This window comes from Pipistrellus hanaki (assembly GCF_964339955.1).
Source record: "Pipistrellus hanaki genome assembly, chromosome: 3".
Taxonomy (NCBI): Eukaryota; Metazoa; Chordata; class Mammalia; order Chiroptera; family Vespertilionidae; genus Pipistrellus; species Pipistrellus hanaki.
In genome coordinates, this window is record NC_140505.1 from 182,202,846 (window position 1) to 182,219,488 (window position 16,643).

A 16,643-nucleotide genomic window follows, 5' to 3' on the forward strand; every position below is an offset into this window, starting at 1 on the left:
GGGTTCCGTTATCCAGGTGGGAGCTGATGGCATGAACCAGCCTCTTCTGAGACACGGTGCAGGGATGGTGAGGAGAGGGCGGTTCCCGGGGCAGCACTGGAGGCCTGGGTCCCAGCCCAGATGTGGGTGCTGCACTGGCTGGAGAGTCCAGGGTGGGGCTCAGAATTGGCATTTGGGCAGCTGGGTGGGTGATAGTGCCAGGCACCTAAACGAGGGCTCCAGGAGGAGAGGGTGCTGTTGGAAGGCCATGTGTGATGGAGAACGGGGGGAAGACGAGTTGAGTTTGCACCCTGGGGAGTTTGAGGTGCCCCGGGCATCGGCAGGAGACTGGAGGGGAGGGTTCTGAAGCTCAGGAGAGTCCGGCCTTGAGTGACACATCTGAGGGCCAATCAGACACGGGGAGAACGACAGTTAGACAGACGAGGGGGCGGGGGGGGAGACAAGGGACCTGGAGGAAACCCCAAGTCCAGGCAGAGGACAGAGGAGGAAGAAGGAAGAAGGGAGAGGAGGGTGGGAAACCAAGCGTGGGCAGCGGGAGCTGGGGGACAGGACACTTGGAGAAGGAAGGGATGGCTCCCGTGTCAGACACTGCCAAGGAGGGCCGAAGGGCCTAGGCTGGACGCTGGAGGAAGCCCAGCTGAAGGTGTGGCCTGCAAACTCCAAGGGCACCCTTTTCTACTTATTTATTTATTTTTTAAATGTTTTTAAATAGATTTTAGAGGGAGAGAAAAGGGAAGAGAGAGAGAGAGATATCAATGATGAGAATCATTGATCAGCTGCCTCCTGCACGCCCCCTACTGGGGAATCGAGCTCCCAACCTGGGCATATGCCCTGACTGTGAATAGAACTGGTGACCTCTCAGTTCATAGGTCGACGCTCCACCACTGAGCCACACCAGCCGGGCTTTTTCTCTTCTTTTAAACTTTTTAATAAGCATGGCTGTAATCTGGAAGAGAGACGCGGTGCCGAATTAGGGGGGTGAGAGGTTCAGGGGGGGACTGTTGCCGGTGTCACTATTATTCTTTGCGACAGAGAGGCTGGGACTCACTGCGATGCTTTGAGAAAGATCCAGAAGAGAAAGCTGACATGGGAGGGAGAGAAGGAAGGGACGATGACGGAGGATGTGGGAAGGGCTGGGCTCCAGGGCGCAGGGGAGGCTTGGCTGACCTCCACGGGGAAGGCGGAGCTGGGCAGGGAGAGCAGGGGGAGGGCAGGGAGGGCCGGGGGAGGGAGGGCTGCGTCTGAGCCAGCAGAGCTGCAGGGGGGCCTGTGTCCTCCCTCCAGGGCCGCCAGCGTCCTGGTGAGCTGCCTGCTGGGGACAGAGGCCGGTCCCCCAGAGAGTGTGTTCTCCGCGCTCCGATATTTTTACAAGAAATTAAACCTGAAGTAGAAAGGCCCGGATCCATTTATCCAAAAGGAGAAGGGAGCGGAGGTGATGGCTGCAGCCCAGGGGGGTGGGGACTGGAATGGCCAGAGACAACGGAGAGGAAGAAGCCACGGGACCTTTTATTTCCACCCCACAAACTGGCCCCGGGGGCGGGGGCGCTGGAGTCGGGGGTGGGGGGGAGGGTGGGGGGGGTGGGCTGAGGCGAGGGCCTCAGGGAACCAGGGGGCGGGAGGGACGGACAGGGGCCTTCATTCAGGGAGAGGTGAGACTGGTTTCTCGGAGGAATTAGCAATGTCACTGCCTCGGAAGGGCTGGTAGAATTTTAGCCGGAAGGACTTCCTGGAGGTAGGGAATTGCATTATTCTACTTAAAATAAACGTAATTACACGACACACAAAAGGTCTTAGCTCAGCGCCTGCCATGTCACCAGCTCGCAATGCCGATGAGCCACTCAGCCGTGATTGCTAATAACTTCATGCGTTTTTAAAGTTTGACTTCCCCCAACTCCCCCCAATTTTTTCCGGATGCTTATACTCACGGTGGACCCTTGGCAGTCACAGGAGATCAGGCGCAGGATCTTATTTATTTGTTCTTAATCCTCATCTGAGGATATTTTTCCTTTGATTTGTTTTTAGAGGGAATGGAGGGAAGAGCAGAGGGGGAGGGGATGCAGAGAGTAACATTCCCCCCCCCCCCCCCCCAGAGAGGCACATGGGTTGGTTGCCTCTCACATACGCCCCAACAGGGGATGGAGCCTGCCACCCAAGGCACGTGCCCTTGACCGGGAACTGAACCCGAGACCCTTTGGTCCCTGAGCCGGCACCAGACACACGATCCTTAAAAATGCCCCCCTGGGAACTACTGTCCCCAGCAAAGTGTGAGTGAGTGTGAAGCTGCCGTCTTGGGCGGATAGCGGCTCTAAAGTGAGGACCTGGGATACTAACGGGAGGGGGTTACTCCCCCGCCCGCCTGCCCGCTCTCCCTGCCGGCTCTGCGCCGGCTCCGGGCCCCCTGGGTGGCAGGCAGACTCCCTCCGGCTCCCACCGGAGCCGCATATGGTGGAAACAAGGAGCTGCCGGCTGAGCCGGGCCGAACAAGACTCTGCTCTTTAATCCAGCCCCCGCTTCCGTGTTTCAGAGGAAAAGCCAACACTGCTGCAGAGGTTTCATCTTTCTTGCCCTGATTAGCACCAGCGACTGGAATTCCTCGGAGGCCCTTCTCCAGTCCCCGGGGGCCAGCCAGGCTCCCTCACAGCTCAGCTCCCTGCTGACATGTCAGCCTCACAAAAACATAAACTCTGACAAGGCCCGGGCCTGTGGGTCACTTGGGGCCGAACTGCATGCTACACCCTCGAACGCCAGGGATTTTTGGGGCTTTCCAACCTTTCCCCTTCCCAGTGTAGCCTCGAAGCCACCCAATACTCTACACTGCCTGACACACATATGCTCAGGTGCACACATGCAAGCACACACATGCACACACAACACACACAGGAACGTGCATGCATGCACACATAGGCATATGTATCCGCTTGTGTACACTTGAGCACCCACATGCACATAGGCATATCGCAAGGCACATGAACACATGCTTACACTGGTTCACACCCATGCTTGCACACACAGACACTTGTACTTACACATGAATACACATTTGTGCATGTAGAACACAAGCATGCACACAAATGTATACCACCACACACACAGAGACACATGCAATTATAGCCATACAGACATACAGATGTTTGCACACACATGCACACACGACACACATGCACAGTTACACCCTCACACACATGCACACACAATGTGCATGCTTGCAAGACACACCCTTGCACACGCACACACATGCAGAGGTACAGCAGGCGCAGGCATGCACCGCACTCTGCCAAGAACAAGTGAGGAGGAGGAAGCAGACACATCATTCTTTTCCCTCTCGTTCAAATGACTTCTCTTCCTTGGCACCAACTTTGTTTTGATATATTCGTTATTTTTTTAGAACACGAAGACATGGGACCGAAACCAAGTCCCCAGTTTTGCAGATGGGACATGCGATTTCTAGCAATGAATCTTCCTGAACAAGATGACATAACAGCAGAAGAACTTGGAGGTCCCCGGAGAGTTGCTTCTATCCGCAGCTCCCCCAGGCCCCGGGCCTGCAGGGGGGCGGCCCAGGGGAGGGAGAGGCGCTGGACCGGAGCTCGCTCTCATTCCGGCCGCTCTGACACTCCTTGGCGGTGGGCACGTGGTCCCTTGGCCCCCCGTCTCTGGTCCCCTCCGCAGTGACATATGAAGGCTCGGGCACAACAGATGGAGACATCGTGGCACTTTCCTAGGGCCAAGCAGCTAGAACCCAAGTGTGGTGGTGCCCATGCAGGGTCTAACCACAGGGCTCCCCGGCTGTGAGCCTGCGCCCACACCCCGGGCCTTGCTAAAATGCAGAGTCTGAGTCAGGGGTCTGGAGTGGCCCGAGATCCCTCCTCACCTGCTCCCAGGTGACGCCGCTGCGGCTGCACCTTTATCAGAAAGGCCTTACCGTCCTCCACACGCTCTAAAAGGCAGAGCGGGGTTTGCCCCTTCCCCACCATGCCCCAAGCCCCTGGGTGGGTCAGCGATGGCGTCACCTTCGCTCAACGCTGCCCCATTCCCCTTGGGTTCCGGGTCTCCCCAGCAACTCCCACTGCTCTTTTCTTTCTTTCTTTTTCTTTCTTTTTTTTTTTTTTAAAAAAAAAAATATATTTTATTGATTTTTTTTTTACAGAGAGGAAGGGAGAGGGATGAGAGAGAAACATCGATCAGCTGCCTCCTGCACACCCCATACTGGGGATGTGCCTGCAACCAAGGTACATGCCCTTGACCAGAATTGAACCTGGGACCTTTCAGTCTGCAGGCCGACGCTCTATCCACTGAGCCAAACCGGTTTCGGCCCCACTGCTCTTTTCTGAGTCAGATCCTCCCCAGACCCCACCTTCAAAGCTGTGGGTGTCAGAATACCCACATTCCATTTCACGGGCCTCAGAGCTCCTTACCACAGGGAGAGGCCCGGGCCAGTTCCGCCGCCTGTTGGAGCCTCAGTTTCCCCCTCGGGGTGATGTGACGGTTGGGCTTGCTCTCTTTCCGGCTGCACTCTGGCAGAGCTCTACCCAGTACCCTGGCCCAGTGCCACTCTCCAAGACTTTAATCATCGCACGGGGCGAGGCCCAAGCATGGGTGGTTTAAAAAAAAATAAATTATATATATATATATATATATATATATATATATATATATATATATATATATATATATTATTGAGAGAGGAAGAGAGAGGGATAGAGAGTTAGAAACATTGATGAGAGAGAATCATCGATCAGCTGCCTCTTGCACACCCCCTATTGGGGATGTGCCCGCAACCAAGGTACATGCCCTTGACGGGAATCGAACCCGGGACCCATCAGTCCGCAGGCAGACGCTCTATCCACTGAGCCAAACCGGTTTTGGCAGCATGGGTCCTTTTAAACAGCTGCCAGGTGTTTGGACGGGCGCCCAGGCTGAGTACCACAGCTTCGATGCTCGTGGGGGTCAGCTCAGCGCTGTCGGTGGGTCCCGCGGCCGGGCCTGCACACAGACCCCGCGATCAGACGCAGGCTGGGGAGCGGATGGTGCAGCCTCAGCGGTTAAGGTGACCCGGTCCCCACGGGAAAGGCTTGCAGGGATGCTGAGGGTGATGCTCCTGGCTTCCCGGTGAACTTTCCCTTCTGACTGGCACACGATGCACATGTTAATTAAAGACTCAACCCCACACGTCAATCACCCGCAGACCTCCCCCGCCAGCGCGCCTTCCCACGGAGGGCTGGCAGCAGCACCTGTGTAGGTGCAAGGGGATAGGGGAGGAGAGGATGGGAGGGGTTGGGAGCAGGGGGGCGCTGGCACAGGTGGCTGCTGGGAGCTAACCCGACATCCAGGCCAGACAGGGGGCCCAATTAGCCAGGGCCCCCTTGGCTGCCGCCCAGCAGAGCCCCACGCGGAGCCCTGACGAGGTCTCCTTGAAGCCTGCGGGGGCTTGGCTGAAGAGTCCCTTGGTTTCCATAGCGACCAGCTTCTTCCCGAGGCTGACAATGGGCTCTGTCACTGGGGGTGACTTTCAGGGTCTAAGAGTTGCCCACCTCAGAATGGACACCAGACCCATCAATCTCTTCTCCGTGCCGCCTGCTAGTGGCTCAGGGCACATCCTTGGGGCAATGGACAGATGGATAGAGACGCCAGGTGGGCAGCCGCCCTGCCCCCACCAGCCTCTGTGCAGATGGGAAGGCGGTCATTAGGATAAGGACAGTCTGTGGCGTATAGCGAGTGGCCCAGGCTGGACGCTGGCGCCAGACCACCTGCGGCTACAATCCTGGCTCTGCCCACAGATGCTTGGGAACGGGGCGCGGGGCAGCTCCGTGCTTGGGCCCATCTGTGGACGGGGTGGTAAGCACCATCCTCCGAGGAGTACGGGCAATAATCAAGGGAAGTCCGGCCACAGTGTCTGGCACGGCAGAGCCTCGGGGCTTTCTCACTGCTTACGCCATCCTGGGCAGTGAGAGTCTCCAGTGTCCAGGTTCCGAAGGGCTCCGCCTGGCCCCAGGTTGCCTCCTGGCCAGGCACTGGTTCTGAGTGCCCCAGGCTGCCCCTGGCCGGGCACTCTCCCTGGGAACAACTAATTATCTCGATCCCAAGCAGGTTAGAACTTGGGGTGGTGGTGGTGGTGGTGATAAGGCATCGGGTTTATAGAAAACTCCGAAGGTAGTGCCCGGAGTTCAGCCAGCGCTCAGAACCCATCGGAATCTGGAGTGTTCCCCTGTAAGGTTTACTCAGTCCCTCCCCCACCCCCCCAGTCCCCACTGGGCTGACTCGGGGCGGGACAGCATGGAAGCTGCTGTCTGTCCAGCGCTGGGCCCTCCGCTCATGCCTTCCTTCCACACAAGCACTCAAGCTCCTGCCACGACCCGACTGGCCTGGAATGAGGCGGGGCCTGCTCTGTGCCTCTCCCCGGCTTGTGGGGAGGCGGACGCGTGTCCATTTGTCACACAAGCACCACCCAGTCACAGCCAAGAGGGGTGGCCAGGGCGTCAGGGAGGACTCTCATTTGAGTTGCGGTCTGAGGCTACGGAGATGTTAGCAGGTGAAAGGGGGCATATTCCAGGCGAAAGATCCCACAGGGGCGGCGGCGGCGGCAGGTCCCAGGGCCACGCCCAGATGGAACAAGGCACCTTCCAGAAACCGAAGGACAGGAGGGCCATAAAGCTGGGGAGGGAGTCTGGGAACTGGGCCGGGCCAGGACACGCAGGGTTGGTCCAGGACACGCAGGGGGAGGTGCAGTGCAGCCTGCTGTGCGCCTCTACCCAGGCCCTGCAAGGCGCGGAGAGGTGTTGAATTTGCAATTTAAAAGATCCTTCTAGCTGCTGTCGAAACAGACTGTTAAGCTCATAAGGGAGCTGTCAGCCAAGTCTATTAGACCGACATGAACCTAAGGCCTGGGAGAGGGGAGACCAGTCACCTGTGAGGAGCCTGTGGCCAGCCAGCACAGGAGGCCTGACTCCAGCCAAGTCTTCCCCTAGCACCCACTGCTCCCCCTTTGTCTCAGCAGCCCTTCCATCCCCGCAATGTCATCGTCAACTCCGAGCTCCCTGCCTGTTAATCCGCCTGGATGACACCTCTTCCCAAAGCCACCACGAGGGCGGTCTGCATTCTTTGGAGACTGATGGACTTCGAGAAGCAGCCAAAGGCCAGCGGCCGCCAACGCTGGCTGGATAAGGTGGCGATTGCATCAGCATCCATTGCTGCGTAACAAATTGCCTCAAAGCAGAGCAGCTTAAAACACCGACATTGTCACCTCACACAGTCAGTGGGTAAGGACAATCAAGGCTCCCCTCTCGCAGGGGGGAGAGTGGACACCGGCCGTCTGGAAGCCCCAATCCTTGCCATGTGAGCCCCTTTGTGGCTGCTTCTGTGTCCACAAAACGTGGCAGCTGGCAGACCCATTCAGCCTTAAAAAAGAAGGAAATTCGGACCCATGCTACAACGTGGATGAATCTTGAGGACATTGCGCTAAGTGAAAAGAGCCATCTCTCTCTCTCTCTCTCTCTCTCTCTCTCTCTCTCTCTCTCACACACACACACACACACACACACACACACACACACACTGCTGTATGATTCCACGTATATGAGGCCTCTGGAGTTGTCAAGTTCACAGACAAAAGTAGATGGTGGTTCCAGGGCAGAGAGGCAGGGGTGGGGAACTACTGTTGAGTGGGTGTGGCTGGCTGTTTGGGAAGATGAAAAGAGTTCTGGGGACGGAAGGTGCTGACAGTTACACAATGATATCAACCTACTTAATGCTACAGAGGTATACACCCACAAGCGATTAAAATTATACATTTTATGTCATATGTGTTTTGCCACAATAAAAGGAATTGGGGGAAATCTCCCAGTTTCAAGATAGCTTCTGGCCATCGGGTCCTACTCTTTGGAAGAGACCAGACCTGACCCTCTGAGGCAGGAAACCATGTGTCCTGGGCTATGTCTCAGGGCTATGTCTCTGGGTTATGTCTCTGGGCTATGTCTCTGGGCTATGTCTCTGGGGTATGTCTCTGGGGTATGTCTCTGGGCTGTGTCTCTGGGGTATGTCTCTGGGCTGTGTCTCTGGGCTATGTCTCTGGGCTATGTCTCTGGGCTATGTCTCTGGGGTATGTCTCTGGGGTGGGGGAGACAGTGGTGAGCCCAGTTCAGCCCCCAGTGAAAGGCAGCCCTGACAGAGCTCATCATGGGTCAGGACAGACGGACATCAACCCAATAGCCAGGGGGAAAGGGAACCCTGAAACTCTAGGAAAGGCTATTAGGGTACACAATGGGGGCGTACGGAGTGGGGGACCCTGGGGAAGGCTTCCCGGGGAGGGGCTGTTCAGCTGAGGTTAGGAGAGTACCAGGTAACACTGAAATGAGGAAGCTCTTCCGTGAAGTGGGCTCAAGGCTGGACTCTCTTGGCCACCTACTGAAACCAGGCCCCGGCCCCTTGGAGCCCCCAGCTGCCTCGAAGACAGTGGCGAGAGCCCCTTCTGAGGTCTCCCTGCCTGGCACAGGGTCAGTACTCAGACGACCCGGAGGATCAGCCCTCTCCCCTGATGGAAACCTCTGCCGCTGCCCCTCCACACTCCCATTGGGCATTCTGCTGTGCCCCCACCCCCTCCCTCTGCTTCGGTCCAGCATAGCACTGGCCACGCTTTGCATACGTGTCGTTTATGTTATTTATCATCTGTGTCTCCCTTAGAATGCACATTCCATGGGGTCAGACAATTGGTTTTGTTCGTTTGGTTTATATCCCCAGTGCTTGTATCATAGCCCCGAGGATAGTAGGCCCTCAGAAAACACTTGTTGAATGAATGAGTGAATTAGGCACAAAGTAAGTGATCAAGGTATGAACAGAATGAAGAGGGATCCTGTTACGGCCAAAGTTTGGCCTGGAGTTTTTGGGTTTGGGTTAGGGTTAGGGTTAGGGTTTAGGTTACGGTTAGGGTTAGGGTTGTTTGTTGAATGAACATGTGAATACAGATTGATCTTGCTGGGCGTGACCTGGCTCTGCCACTCCTCAGCTTCCCTCATGTCTCTTTTGGAGGTCTCAGCCTCCCTCTTTCTAACATGGGTGACTTGTATTAGACCGGTAATTTTTTTAAAGGCCCCTCCCCCCTTTTTATTTATTTTTGTTAATCCTCATCCCAGGATCTTTTCCCCACTGATTTTAGAGAGAGTGGAAGAAAGGAGGAGAGAGAGAGAGAGAGAGAGAGAGAGAGAGAGAGAGAGAGAGAGAGAGAGAAGAAACATTGATATGAGAGAGACATGTCATTGATTGGCTGTCTTCTGCACGCACCTCACTGGGGCCGGGGGTCAAATCTGCAACCCTTCAGTCCTCAGGCCGATGTTCCAACCACTGAACCAAACTGGCTAGGGCCTCCCATGTTTTTAAAGCAGCTTTCAAATACAAATTTATGTGGGAACCTGACAGGTGAGTGGAGGTGTTGTTGCTTAAGGTGGAGGTCTTGGAGCCTGTTCATCTGTACCCGACGGGTGCTTCTGAGAACAATTTAAAACCTACTGGACCCCTGGTTCCCTACATCCCAATAATTAATTATACTGTTATTGTTGTTTTAGCAAACTTTTATCACCAGCCCTGCCCAGCTTGGCCACGTGACTTGACACATTTCCCAAATGTGGGCCTAAGTGACAGTGTGACAGTTTCCAGTGGAGGCCTTCTGAGGCCTTGCATGTTCCCCTCGTCCCTCGTGCACGCCTCCTGACCCTGCTCTGAGAACATAACATCCCAGATAAGAGCTGCCTGCTTATCCCAGGTCGCTGAAGGAGAGACATGTGGAGCCAGCGTGACCATGACCACAGCCTGGACCACAGCCACAGCATCTGGGCCCCTGCCCCAGACGTGCAACGCGAGTGAGAAATACGGGAGTGAGCGAAAGTAGGTGTGCAGTGGTAACACAAGTAAGTAATACAGTAATTAATGATTAATAATACAAGAATGAGCTGGATTTTATGTACTTACCACTGTGAGCCATTGCTGTAAGAAACTGAGATTTGGGGTTGCTTGTTATGCAGCATAACCTGCTGAAAACTGACCAATGCAGGTCCCTTCTGGTATTGGTGTGACTGGCTCTTATCTTTGAAGGAAGGAACCCAGGTTTGGAATTTCTTTTTATCAACTTTCTGGCTGTTTCCTCCCTTGTGGTCCTCCCCTAAAATTTCTCCTCCTCCTCACCGACTGCAGAGGTCTCAAACTGGTGGATCCTGACTACATGGAACTTGAAGACATGCTTTTTTTTATTTTTATTTTTGTTTTTTTTAATTGATTTCACAGAAGGAGAGAGGGAGAGAGAGAGAGAGAAAGAGAGAGAGAGAGAGAGAGAGAGAGAGATCAATGATGAGAGACAATCATTGATTGGCTGCCTTCTACACCCCCTTTCTGGGGATCAAGCCCACAACCCGGGCATGTGCCCTTGACTGGGTCGAACCTGGGGCCCTTCCGTCCACAGTCCAATGCTCTATCTACTAAGCCAAACCAACTAGGGCAAGACATGCTTTTTTTTTTTTTAAATCCAAATTCTTTCATTCATCTGTTCTATTGTTTGTTAGGTTATAATTTTATTCATTTAACAAATCCACTATATGCCCACCAACCTACATATGAACACAATCATATGAGTTCCTGAGCTGCCACGTAGGAAGAACCTGCTATTCAGTAAATGCTAGCGGGGCAGCTGCTCTGCCAGGGCTGTGGAGATGAAAAAGAAACATCCCTGCCTCCTTGAAATTTCGGGATATTACACGCAGGGCAGGAAGAGCATCTGAAATGAGTAAACCACCATCAACATCACCAAAAAACTCCCTCTTCATCTCAAATCCAAAAAGCAGCCGTCATTTCTAGTTAGCGAGGCCGGGTAATTTCTGAAATTGACGGATGCTTGTAGCATACACAAGAAGAGCATTTTGGCAGCAACGGAGCCTTTTATCTGGCTCACAGGCAGCTAGAAACATCCCCAAGCCAGGCTTGTTAGCTGTCTTCACTGAGACTAATTTTCACAAACAACATCCTGAAAGAGGGTTGTAGTTGGTGAACTTGGGGAGAGCCAGCCTCGGGATTCAGGCTAGCCTGGGGCCGGTATCCCCGAGGAAGTCCCTTCTCTCCGAGCCTCAGTTTCCTTATCTGCAGCGTGGGCTTGTGCAAACAGACCCGGCTGGACCAGATGACCTCCTATTGTTCTAAGGCTCCCGGGCGAACCCAGAGTGTCCAGAGGGTGTTCTTGTCCATCTGCTAAGTCCAAGTGGCTTGCTGCCCGTGGGGACAGAGGTCCCAGGGGGAGGGATCCCAAAGAATGCTCCCTCTTCCCAGCCCAGCAAGGCAAGGCTGGGCTTGGGGCCTCCTCCCCAGCTCCCCGAGCCCAGGATCCTTAACCAGCTTCCATATCACCTCCGCCTTTCCCTCTCTGACCCCATCCGCTCCCCCATTTCCCCTCCCCCAATGACCCGCAATGCACTCCGGCCCCAGGACCCTCTGGCTGGCTTCCCCAGACAGCCTCAGGGTTTCATTCGCCACGCCCTCTCCCAGGATGCACTTGCCCCCTGGCTCACAGGGCCCCAGCTGACTTCTCTCAGGCTCCTGCTCAAATGCTATTGCCCCTCCTCCCCACTCTGCACTCCAAGTGGCCTTCTCCATTCCTCTTCCTTCTGCTTCATTTCCCTCACAGCGCGAGGTACTACTTGCTACATGGAGCCTGGCTGCCCCTCTCCTCCAAATATCAGCTTCCCATGGTACGACCTTCATCATTGCTCTGCCTCCAGCACCTAGCACCTGGCACATAGTAGGTGCACAAGAGGCATCTGTTGGAGGAGTGAGCAAATGAGCAAACATGCAGCGTAGGAGAAGGTCCCCCCCACTGCCACTGCCTCACCCCTGGCCTTGCCCGGCAGATCCCAGACCAGTAGGCCTCGAGGTACCCACCCAGCCCACAGGTGGTGAAGCTGGTGGAGTCCCTGGAGACACCGCTGTGTAAAGGAGGCTGAGGACGGAGGCAGAGGAGGCTCCTGCCCTCGGCTCTGCAAGGGACAGAGCGTCCTGAGCTGCTTTCCTGGTGTCAGAATCTGCAGCTTCTTCTCCCACACAGGCTGCTCCAGCCTCCACCCATCACCTCCGCTGACCTCCTGTCCCACAACAAGATGCCAGCGGTGCCACTTCTGTCTCAGGCCAGGAGGCCCTCTTCCTCTGAAGGGCTGGGGGGAAGGAAGGGACTCTCCTGGGTCCCCTGGAGGCTGGGTGTGGTGCACACGTGCCCCTTCTCCTTTTCTCACCACAGCCCCGTGGGGAGGGACAGTTGTCCCCTGTTATGGATGGGCAAAGCCAGGCCCTGAGCTGTGCAGAGGCTTGCCCAGGTCACACGCAGCCAGGAAGCAGCCCGGCAGAGCACATCTCCGATTTCTAGCCTGTGACCAGCCACGTGGGGCAGGGCTGCCGCCCCGGGAGCTCCCTGCCCCGGAGGGAAAGCTGTCAGTCAGTGAGGAGCTAGTCCCCTCCTCCCTCCCACGACACCTGCCGCCTGCCACCTGCCACCTGGCGTGTCACATGGCCCGGGAGTGAGCCTGCGGGGGCACGCCCGCCCGGGAGGCCGTGCGGGGAGCCGGGAGCTGCACTCCGTGGGCGGAAACAGGACACACGTGCTCAGGTGCACTCACGTGCTCGAGCGGGCTCTCTCTCTCTCTCTCACTCCCCCTCGTTCTCTCTCCCTCGTCCTCTCTCATTCTTTAATTCTCCCTTCTTCTCATTCTCTTTTGCTCTCCCTAATTCTCTCTCTTCCTCATTCTCTCCCTTATTCTCTCTCTCTCTCTCTCTCTCTCTCTCTCTCTCTCTCTCTCTCTCTCTCCTCTCTCCCTCATTCTCTCTCATCCCCCGCCTTCCCCAGTTTCCTCCAGAGGCCTGTCGGTCTGCTAGGACATCAGCCCCCAAATGAGGGGCTCCCCAAGAGAAGCCTCCATCATCAGAAATGGCAAGAAACCTTGGAGACCAGCCAGGCCCGCTCCCTCGCTTGTCAATCAAATATAAAGCCCTGTGTGTCTGAATCAGGGCCGGCCTGGGGGAGGGCAGGGTCCTTACAAGAACAGGCAGAGGGTGAGCATATCCATTACCTGGCAGGGCTCCGATGTCAGACCGCCTGCAGCCCTGCTGGCTGACCCCAGACAAGTCCCTTGACATCTCTGAGCCTCCCTCTGTTCCTCATCTACTCAGTGACAGGCATGGTCCCTGCTCTGTGCTGAGATATGCTGCTCCAGCAATCTCATCAAGCGCATATTTTTATCACCTGACTTAGATTTGAGGAAACCGAGGCACAGGGTGGTTCAGTAACTTGCCCAAAGCCACACGGCTGGGAAGCAGTGGAGCTGGGATTTGATCCCAGACAATGAGGCTCAGGGTCCCTGAGCTAGACCACTCTTCCGGTCTAGGCCTACTGTCTCCCGAGGATTAAGTGAGATATTAGACACCTAACACTGCCCCGGCTCAGCGTCGGCACTTGATAAATAACCATTATCCACAGCAGCGACTCCATGGAGCTGCCGAGAATCTGATGAAAGATACAGATCCTCCTGGTAGAAGATGCACCACGCACAGCACACAGCTCCAGGGGTACCTGCTCCGGGAGCCCGCCCCACGCCCATCTTGGGGGCCCCTGCTCAAGCCCAGCCCCGTTATTTGCACACTAGGAAGGGAGAGGAGAGGGCACATTGAGTGTGTCCATGTCCTTGACTTCATTTGATGGTCTGAGGTGGGTCTCACCAGCCCATTGGGAAGATGGGAAAACTGAGGGAAATGCCAGGGTCCCACAACAAGCCGGCAGCAGACAGGGGTCTCCTCTCTTTGGGGAGCATCTTCTCCGGCTGTGTGCCAGCTGGCCCCAAGGCCACGGCAAGACACAAGCCCCCAGGGCTGTGTCCTTGTGTGGTTCGTCCTCGGCAAAGGCTGTACATGGTGCGTGAGTGACACGGAGTCAGGAGTGGGTCTGCCCCGGGCCACGCCTGGTACAAGGCCAGGGACTCAGAGCTGCCCTGGCCCAGCTCTGCTCCTGGGCTCCGTGGCGCTTCCTGAGGAGGAGGCGGAGGGAGAGACAGAGGAGGACAGGAGGAATCCCGCAGGGCCAGCCCGACTCGGGTGGTCGCTGGGAGCCACATCAGGTCTCTTGCTGTGAGGCCAGAGCTCAGGGGTGGCGGCCAGGAGAGAGCTGCCACTCATTAGTGCTCTGACTGTGGGCAACCACATGGCCCAGCTTCCATGTTTGCAAAAATGGCGACAGACGCTGCCTTGTACAGCTGCTGTTAGAATGGGGCCATTTGACCTTTTTAATGGAGGCTGCCAGCCTGTCCCCTCCTTTGTCAAACCGGGAGAGGCTGCTGTGAGGGGTCCATGGGAACGTAGGCATAGTGCCAGTGAGTGGCAGCTGCCACTCTGAACATTGCTGTCACAGTGCTGAGCACACAGGATACGCACTCCTAGGCATGCGGCAGGAACGGTGGGTGGGCCCATACACAGGCTGGGAAGTGGGGTGGGGAGATGAATGGATGGATGGGAGGGCAGTGGTGAGTGGATGGATGGGTGGGGAAATTTGTAAGAGGATAGATGGATGGATGGATGCAGAGGCAGAGCAGGGGATAGGTAGAAAGATAGGCTTGGGGAAAACAGTAGGTGAATGAGAGAGTGTAATGGATGGACGGACAGACAGATGGACAGACGAACGGATGGATGGATGGACAGATGAGAAGATGGACCAGTAGTAATCAGACAGAGACTGGGGCTGTTCAGATCAGTGGATGGGTGATGGATGGATGGATGGATGGATGGATGGGGTAATTGGGTAGAAGGGTGAAAAGGTGAATGAATGAAACAGGGAGCAGGAAATGGGGAGAGGGGGAGATGGAAGACCAGAGAGCGGATGGATGGCCAGCGCTCCTTCCCCTTGAACTGAAGCTGGGGAGCTGGTGGTGGCAGCTGCAGAACCGGCTCAGATAGGCACAGGATGGGGAAGAGAGAGAGGTCGGGAGCCGCTTGCTTCAACAGGGCGACCCTGGAGCGGGCAGTGAGCTAGCCGATCGTGTCCTGCGGGCCGTGGTTGGGTAGAAGCCTGCGGAGGGAGCTGACTGGGAGGAGGGCACGCTCAGGGCCTGGCCCGCAGATGCACACGCTCCTCAATGCCAAGGACAGTGGGAGGGCTGCCTCGGGAGGGCACAGCGTCCACCAGGCTTGGCGGGAGCTGCACAGCCTGGAAGGGACCCTGAGCTGAGAGGCCTTGGCAAAGGCATACCAGAATGTGCCCCCAGGGACTCCGTGGCTGGAGCTGGAAGAACACAATGTCTCTTCACCGCAGCTCCGTCCAGGAGGGACCTGCCCGGGAGGGGGCCCTGGCTGTGTGCTGATGGCCCCTGATGGGTCCAGTGGCCATGGGCGAGCCCCTTCCCCTCGCCAAGCCTCCTTTCCTCACCGTCACTGACGTCAGATCACCTCCAAGGTCACGTCGAGTACTGACACCTTAGGAGCTCACAGATTTCCAGGAGCATCCTATGCAGGGGCAGGGGCAGGGGAGGGGCTGGGCTCCGAGGGTGCAGTGGATAACGAGGACACCTGGGCAGAGCTCCCCCCAGTCACTCAACTGAAAGCCAAAGTCGACCCAGGAGCCACCTTGAACTTGGGCGCTGCTTCAAACAAACACACCATCTCCCTTGTGTCTCCTCCTGCCTCTGCCCATCACTTGCCCCACCGGGGCCTCACTGAGCTCTCAGTGTGGCTTCAACTTGTCCGCAGCCCTCATCTCGCTCTGCCTGGCACACCCCTCCCCCCAGAGGACCAGGTGGCCATGCCCCTCAGGCCCTGTGTGGCCTGTTTCCATCGCACCCCTTGCCCCGCACCCCAGCATTGCCTGTCACCCCAGCACTTCCTCCTGTCTGACACACTCTCTGTTTTGCTTATCAGTTGTCTTCCCCTGAAACAGAATGTCCATTCCGGGGGCAGGGACCTCTGTCATTGCTCATCACCAATTCCCCCAAACAGGAAGAAGCTGCACCTACTTACTACCCCTGCAGGAGGAAAGAAGACTTTCTTCTCGCCTGGCAACAAGCCCAGCCAATGAGAAGCCATTGTCCCCCTGAACTTTTACTTTCCTATCATGAACTTGTTTTGTTCCTTTGTTTTGGCTAATGTCCTCCTTGTCCCACTCTCTTTTCTATAAAAACCCTCCATTTTGTACAACTCCTCCGAGTTCTTGCTAGGTGAGATGCTGCCTGATTCATAAATCATTTAATAAGGCCAATTAGATCCTCAAGTTTTCTGGGCTGAATTTTGTGTGTTCTCTTTAATCAGTCCTGGCACACAGCGCTGCACAGAATTATCTGTGGTTATTCAGTAACTGCAGAGTGATCATGACAAGGGCAAGCAATTAAGGAGTGTTTACCTGGGTGCCAGTCACAGGGCACCCGCACGAGGCAGACACGGTGATTAGCTCCCAGTTTACGGAGAAGAGAGCAGACATTCGGAGGGGGAGTCTGCTCACGTCCCATAGCAAAACTGGGACCAGCCCAGCCAGAGTCCGGTCCAGGGTCACCCCATGAGAGCTCATGGAGTTAGCAGTCTCAGTGCTGCCACCATGAGACCCTGCCTTTGGGCAAGTCCCTTCCTCTCTCTGAGCCTTGGTGTCTCCA